The sequence below is a fragment of the Euleptes europaea genome, chromosome 2, assembly GCF_029931775.1.
Source record: "Euleptes europaea isolate rEulEur1 chromosome 2, rEulEur1.hap1, whole genome shotgun sequence".
Lineage (NCBI taxonomy): Eukaryota > Metazoa > Chordata > Lepidosauria > Squamata > Sphaerodactylidae > Euleptes > Euleptes europaea.
Genome location: NC_079313.1, coordinates 130946548 through 130954908, shown reverse-complemented (window position 1 = coordinate 130954908; position 8361 = coordinate 130946548). Strand labels below are relative to the sequence as shown.

Here is an 8361-nt window from a genome sequence, read left to right as displayed (position 1 = left end):
TTCAATCCCCAAAGTCTTCAATTAAAAGGATCAGGTAGGAAGTGATGTGAAAAAACCTCTGCCTGAGAGACCTTGGAGAGCATTGGCCCATCAGAGTAGATAATACTGATCTTGATAGATCAATGGCCTGATGCAGTATAAGGCAGCTTTGTGTGTTTTCATTTAATGGGGGGGGAATATCTGAGAGAAACTACCAGGTGTAAGTAAATCAAGACTAAATTACTGTCTGCGTAAGTTAATAAATGGATGAATTCAAATTGGAATACATCCCAAGCGTTCTCTTATGCATTATTACGTATTATTGTAAACCACATCAGGTGCAGCAGAGGTGGCATCGAGATGTTCCAAATCAACCTACTAAAATAAAATTAGAGATGAGAGGATCCTCCCTTGTTGCCATTCTTTATCGTTCCACAAAATCATTCTGAGCTTGGTTCTATTCCTCTTCAATTGCAGTTTAACTAAGAGCCACTTCAGTCTAATCTAAACTCATTTTCACATGCTAAGGATATTGGTGTAAAGACTTTCCCACATGTGCTTTGCTATCTTTCCCCCCTCTAAAATATCCACAGATCTCTGTTTCTCTCTCTTAGGTCTTTTATGAATGGCTGTTTCACTCGTGGTCACCCCGCTGATGGCTCCAGGTCTTTGTTTTGGATTTGGCAGGCCATTTCCTACCGTCAGAGATCGCCTTGCTCTCCTACTGGGTTTTCAAATTCGAGATAAAACAGGTCCCTGAAAACATGGGCCAAATGCAGGGGGAGAGCGAGGCGACCTCTGATGTTCAGAAAGGGCATGCATAATCCAAACAGTTCTGGTGGGGTTCGACCGCAAAGGTTGATAGAAATTGGAATCGCTCAATTGCCTCTAATTTTCAGCATCATAATCTACAGTGTTGAGGATCACTACGGCGGCGCCTTTGTCAGCGAACAGGTAACTCTAGAGCCATATTTCCAATAGGACGGGATCACTTTGAAATATGATCTTTTGCATATAAGAACATAGAACATAAGAAAGGCCCTGCTGGATCAGACCAAGGCCCATCAAGTCCAGCAGTCTGTTCACACAGTGGCCAACCAGGTGCCTCTAGGAAGATATTACAGCAGATGACCACATCTAATCCAAATAGTCAAGGAGGCTAAGCAATGGGAAATGGCTTCAGGTGATTATGAACAGAGCTATTGTGTCTTAGCAGAGGGGGTATAGCTATAACTCAGTAGAGCATTTGACTGCAGATAAAGAGTTCCCTAGTTCAAATCTGGGTGCCCCCTCAACAGATTTTGGGGAGGGGTTGTGGCTCAGTGGTAGAGCATCTGCTTGGAATGCAGAAGGTCCCAGGTTCAATCCCTAGCATCTCCAGTTAAAGGGACTAGGCAAGTAGGTGATGTGAAAGACCTCTGCCTGAGACCCTGGAGAGTCGCTGCCGGTCTGAATAGACAATACTTTGATGGACCAAGCGGCTGATTCAGTAGAAGGCAGCTTCATGAGTTCATGTGTTCATGGCTCAGAATACCCAACACTGATGATCCCAGATGAAAAACAAAGAACCCATATAACCTGGTTCAGTAAACCGATGTTTTATTTTTGTGTTATTTACTTCATTTGTAGCCCACCTTTCTCACGGAGCCTTGTGGAGGACTGTCACTTGACGGCTACCCTCAGTTGGTCCTCGGTTCTCGTTCTTAGTTTAAAACTTTGTTTCTGCCCCCTCCAAAGGAAAATATATATATTTCATTACTTGGCATTAAAAAAAAAAATTCTGGCTTCGTCTCAGGAAACCTGCGGCAACTGAGTCATCAATTTTTCTCCCATTCCCCAAAGCAAGCCTTGTGTCATAGCCTGGCACCATGACAGAAAAACACTTTTAAGTATTACAGCTAGGCCAAAGCCAAAAGGGTGGTGGTAGATTTTCATGAATACGTCAGAATTGAAAAGAACCCCCATTCAGTGATTTTTTTTTTTAAATCGTGGCAAAACAGATGAAAAGGTTCATCTGTGCAAGTAAGAATGACCTGGTGGGTTACCGCATTATGTATTCCCAGCGATGTATTAAGAGTTTGAAAATGATATAAAAAACATCGCTTTAAAAGGGGGTTTGGATGCCACGGCTAAAAAATGGTTGGAAGACGGCTTCACGGCTAAAGGGGCCAAACAAAGTGAGAACAGTATTTTTTATAACGATTTCAAACTCTTAATACATCGGTGGGAATACATAGAAAGTGCAAACAGTATTTTTTATAACATTTTCAAACTCAATATATCGCTGGGAATACATAATGCGGTAACCCCCCTGGATACATTTTTATTTTTATTTGGTTCTGATTGGCTAGCTTCATACTGTAACAAGTCCAAGACACATTGCCTTCACATAATTTCAGTGTTAAGTTACTTTGTCCTAGCTAGATGACCCTGGTGGTCCCTTCCTATGCTATGATCCTATGATTCTAGGGTTGCCAACCTTCAGGTAATAGCTGGAGATCTCCTGCTATTACAACTGATCTCCAGCTGATAGAGATCAGTTCGCCTGGAGAAAATGGCCTTTTTGGCAATTGGACTCTATGGCATTGAAGTCCCTCCTCTCCCCAAACCCCGCCCTCTTCAGGCTCCACCCCAAAAGCCTCATGCTGATGGTGAAGAGGGATCTGGTAACCCTAAAGGTCACCCAGCAGGCTTCATGTGGAGGAGTGGGGAATCAAACCTGGTTCTCCAGGTTAGAGTCCACCGCTCTTCACCACTATACCACACTGGCTTGGGAAGGGAGGGCTTTGGGGAGGGGGAGACCTCTTCAGGGTACAATGCCATAGAATCCACCCTCTAAAGCAGCCATTTGTTCTAGGTAGGGTTGCCAAACTCCAGGTACTAGCTGGAGATCTCCTGCTATTACAACTGATCTCCAGCTGATAGAGATCAGTTCACCTGGAGAAAATGGCCATTGGCAATTGGACTCTATGGCATTGAAGTCCCTCCCCTCCCCAAACCCTGCCCTCCTCAGGCTCCACCCCAAAAACTCCCGCTGGTGGTGAAGAGGGACCTGGCAACCCTAAATGGCCTGCCTGAGGAGTAGGGTTGCCTTCTACTGATGCAAGACTGGCCCAATGAATGGAATTGGAGGAATTCATCATTCTGAAGAGTGCTTCAGATAACCAAGTGCTCCTTGATTTCCAACACCCAAGACAGGCAAAAGCCGGGGATTGACAATTGCTTGAATCCCCGCTGATCCCGATTGGGGAAGAAAATCCCCTGCAAGCCATCTCAATGGCCTCCCTCCAGAATGCCGACTCCTTTCAGAGGCCTCAGAGTTTTATTTATACCCACTTTGAATAAGTGCAGCTGAGACTTGAGATCGACAGATTTAATGACAGCAAATTGGCACGAGTCCAGAGCTGCAAATAGAACCACTAAAACTCTTCGCAGCGATAAAATTTGTTTAATGCAAGAAATCATAACCTGGCTCTTCCCACCCCCTTCCTTTCTAGCCAGGCATTTTTATAATTAGCAGGAGGAGAAATCGCCATTTCATCCCTCCAGAGCAGCCAATGTTTTATGGATCTTTCAATGAAAATTGGATGCGAAGATGTAATTTAATTATTTCTTTTTTTCAAAGTTAACTTTAAAAGCACTAAACTTTGTGTGTGTGTGGGGGGGGCATTTAAATCAAGGCTTGGTGCAACCCCCACCCTCAAAAAAAACAGAATCAGAGAAGAGGTATACTCATTGTGGGGAGAAATACATTAATCTCCCCATAGAGATATCTCTGGTCGGGCTTCTAAATAAACCTCACTAACCTTCTCCTAGATTTGTCTGGAGACACCTGGCTTCCACCTCTCCATGACCGTTTATGCACAGGAGGTTTTGCCTTGGATCTGCTGCTCTCTAGATACACATTTCCCCATCCACATTCTCAAAACTCAACAATAAGCCCCCATGCAGAGTTTTGAGAATTTGGATGGGGGGAAATGTGCATCTAGAGAGCAGCAAATCCCAGGCCAAACCTCCCATGCATCAATGGCCCATGATTCCTTCCTTGTAGTTAAACACAATGTGTCATGTGATGTCACATCTCAGTGCATTGCCCCACCCTCACTACTGTCATTACCAACCTCCAGGTGGGGCCTGGAGATCTCCCGGAATTTCAACGGATCTCCAGGCAACAGAGATCACTTGGCCTGAAGAAAATGGCTGCGTTGGAGTGTGGACCCTAGGGTTACCAGGTCCCTCTTGGCCACTGGCGGGAGGTTTTTGGTGTGGAACCTGAGAAGGGTGGTATTTGGGGAGGGGAGGGACTTCAATGCCATAGAGTCCACCTTCCAAAGTGGCCATTTTCTCCAGGTGAACTTCGTCCCTATCTGACAAGCTTATACTCCCAACATCTTGTTGGTCTCTAAGATGCTGTTGAACTCAAATCTGGCTCTTCTACGGCAGACCACCACGACTACCCTCTGAAAGAATCTTTATGTAGTTTGTAAGTTGTCCTCACAACAACCCTGTGAGGAAGTTTAGGCTGGGTATTTGTGACTGGCAAAGTGGGGATTCGAGCATGGGTCTCCTAGATCCCCGTCCAACACTCTAATCACTATACCACTGTACCATCTTCTCTTTCTTTTGCAAAAAATTCCCATTCAAACCAGGACTCATTTAAAAAAAAAAAAAAACATGAAAAAATTGGACCGTTCTACTAACAGCTCTGGCTTGGGAAATTGCTGGAAATTTGGGGGCAGAGGCTGAGGAAGGCGGAATTTGGGGAGGGAAGCTCAGCAGGAATATGATTCCACAGGCCATTTATGCAGGGTCAATTTTGATGCTCACTCAAAGCTCTCTTTTTAAATGCGACCTTTAAAATGCCTATTCACGGTCCCAATGCAAAAGAAGAAATTCCACCTTCCCCGGTCGCCTGCTCCTTCGTTCCTGTTTGCATAGCCATTAGCAACCACAGTGTGCATAGCTAACATGTGGCTGTGGTTTTGCATAGTTCCTTGAGGGGATTCTTCACGGTGGGGATGGAGCAAACACAAAAAGGTCACGTTAAAGGGGCTCTTAAGAAATGTGAAGCAGGTATGCGCTGGCTTCGCAGTCACTTCCTGAATGACGGTTCAGAGTGAAAAACTCAAAAAAATATGTGGGGCAATTCAGCCTGGAACACCATGCTAATTACCAAGCATAAATGGCCATAGAGTCCATCCTCCAAACCTGCCTTTTCCTCCAGGGCAACCAGTCTCTGTAGCCTGGAGATCAGTTGTAATTCTGGGCAATCTCCAGCCGCCACTGGGATGTTGGCAACCCTACTACTAACACACCCAAACATAAAGCGCCTCCAAAAATAAGCATGCTCATAACTCCGGACCTTGCTGATTAAAATGAGCCTTTCCCAATTAAAACTGGTTTTAGCTGATTAATTTGCTGATTAAACCGATTAAAGCTTCCGGCCCCTCCTCAGCGCTACGCAGCAGATATACAAATGCTGCTGCAAGAAGAATTCAGCTCACAGCCTCTGCCGAAGCACCGGCAGAAGAAGACTTAAAGGGGCGGTGAGGGAGCTACCGGGTGATGATAAGCAAACAGAAGACTGCTGACGGTGAAGATCCTCTTTCTTTTCTTCTTTTAACTCCTCGGTTTATTTCTCTTCCTTTGAACTCTTTTCCCCAATGAGGCATGAAAAATTGAGAAGGGTAGGGAATACACCGGATCTCCTCTTTGGAGTCAGGTGAAAAAAATACATATATAGTCATTTATTAACTGGAAGCGGGAACAGCCGTAATGAGCCGAGGGAGTTAGTCTGGTTCGATTGCCTCTGCGTAGAAAAATAAAGTTGGGGGATTAGAGCTCAGCTGGACCCTTCGGTGCCATGTTCTTGCAATTGTATCCGACACACATGATATGTGAAGATGACTGCTAGGAAAGGGGACCACGTTTAAGGTTGCCAGCTGTCGATGCAGGTCGCGGCTCTTGGGTTATTAATAGTGATTTTAACTGTGGCTGTCAAGAAGAGCCTTGGTAGATTAGACTAGAGTTCCACCTGCCTGGTACATTTTTTACTCTTCCTTTCTTCCAAGGAGTTCAGGGTGGCATATGTGATCAAGTGTGGTGTAGAGGTTAAGAGCAGTGGTTTGGAGCGGTGGACTCTGATCTGAAAAACTGGGTTTGATTCCCCACTCCTCCACATGAGCAGCAGAGGCTAATCTGGTGAACTGGGTTTGATTCCCCACTCCTCCACACGAAGCCAGCTGGGTGACCTTGGGCTAGTCACAGCTCTCTTAGAGCTCTCTCAGCCCCACCTCTCCAGATCAGAATCCACTGCTCCAAACAACTGCTTTTAACCACTACACCACGCTGGCTACTCTGATTGACAACCACTACTAGGTGACAGGATCTATCTCGGCCCTGGAGAGTGCTTGTCAATCAGAGGAGACACTATTGACCTTGGTAGATCAAGTGGCATAAGGACCATCCTTATAGGTCATACTGCATCCCTAGACATCTCCTGTAACCTTGGGCAAGTTACAGCTCTGTTAGAGCTCTCTCAGCCCCACCTACCTTCACAGGGTGTCTGTTGTGGGGAGGGGAAGAGAAGGTGATTGTAAGCTGGTTTGAGTCTCCCTTAAGAGGTAGAGAAAGTTGGCATATAAAAACCAACCCTCTCTCTCTCTCTCCCGCTACAACAGCCCAGTTCAGCCCTGTACCATGGTTTTCTTCTCACATATGTGTATAATGAGCAATCCGCAGCAGTACAGACCATGCTGAAAAACGTAATGTCAGAAATCAAAGGGGATTAGGGAGGAACTGCCTGGACAGGGATGGCTAACCTGATCTTCCTGCATTGTGCAGGGGGTCGACTTGATGGCCTGGTGGTCCCTTCCAACTCTATGATTCTATGATCTTATCTGATCTCAGAAACTCACACATATGCTTACATAGAGCTCCCTTACAAGGGTTGCCAACCTCCAGGCGGGGCCTGACAATCTCCTGGTATTGTAATTGACCTCCAGACAACAGAGATCAGTTCCCCTGAGGAAAATGGCTGCTTTGGAGGGTGGACTCTTTGTACCTTGATGAGGTCTCTCCCTTCCTCAAACCTCACCCTCCACAGGCTCCACCCCGCAAATTCCCAGGTATTTCCCAACCCAGAGATGGCAACCCTAGTCTCCACCCATGTGAGTCACTTTGAGAGCCAGCATGGTGTAGTGGTTAAGAGAAGTGGTTTGGAGCGTTGGACTCTGATCTGGAGAACCAGGTTTGATTCCTCCACATGAGCAACTGACATTAATCTGGTGAACTGGATTTGTTTCCCTACTCCTACACATGAAGCCAGCTGGGTGACCTTGGGCTAGTCATGCACTCTTAGCCCCACCTACCTCACAGGGTGTCTGTTGTGGGGAGGGGAAGGGAAGGTGTCTATAAACTGGTTTGATTCTTCCTTAAGTGTTAGAGAAAGTCCGCATATAAAAACCAGCTCCTCCTCCTCCTCCTCCTCCCCTTCTTCTTCTTCTTCTTCTTCTTCTTCTTCTTCTTCTTCTTCTCCTCCTCCTCCTCCTCCTCCTCCTCTTCCTCTTATATCGGCTGGAGATCAATTGTAATAGCAGGAGATCTCCAGCTAGTACCTGGAGATTGGCAACCCTACTGCTACACTGCACTGCTGAAAGAAGGGCAGGCCAGGCCAGTGTGTGGAGTTGGGAGGGGGGGAAATCCTTGTTTCAAATAGCAGTGGGAGAAATTAGCCCTGGGACTTGAAGGTTGCGACTGATCCCCTTCCAGGGTAATCACCAGTTAATGTGGAAAAGAGGCACCTTGCTTGCAAGGCAGACACTGAGACATACATTTCACACTTGGTTAGTCTCCCGGGTCCCGGGAGGCTCATTCGCAATGCTTGGGGTGAGGGGCAGGAGGAAAGAACATGACCTTGGTGGAAGTCTGACCGGGGAGGAGCTCTGTTTCCTTTTCTGCTTCTGCACAGAGGGGGTTTTCTGCAGCTGCGCGACTCCACCGGGACACCCTGGCATGTTCGATGCTGTCGCAGGAGAAGCCAGGGTCAGGTGCAACAAAGTGACATCAACGCAGACCTCGTCTGGGGGCCATGCTCCTCCCAAAAGGGGGCAGGGAGATAAGGTTGCCAACCTCCAGGCAGTACAAAAACCAAATTGCAAACAGATGCTGCTGACAGCAATGCTAAACCAAAAAAAGCAGCACCAAGGCTCAATACGAAAGAAATATAATATAAAGTGACTATACCCCAAAATCACACACAAATATGTACAAGAAATAGAAACAAAACATACAATATACATAAGTAGCAAATCTTAATACGAACAGCATCTAAATTCACACAAATCACATGAAAAAAGCAGTATCCAGACCAAATGCTGTCAA

At 46.1% G+C, this 8361-nt stretch overlaps 1 non-coding gene across 1 annotated transcript; it reads left to right on the top strand.

The window, feature by feature from the left end:
• Positions 1 to 1287: 1287 nt before the first annotated feature.
• Positions 1288 to 1359, top strand: TRNAS-GGA (transfer RNA serine (anticodon GGA)). Its single transcript has one exon. It is a non-coding gene; the product is annotated as a tRNA-Ser (tRNA).
• The last annotated feature ends 7002 nt before the right edge of the window (positions 1360 to 8361 follow it).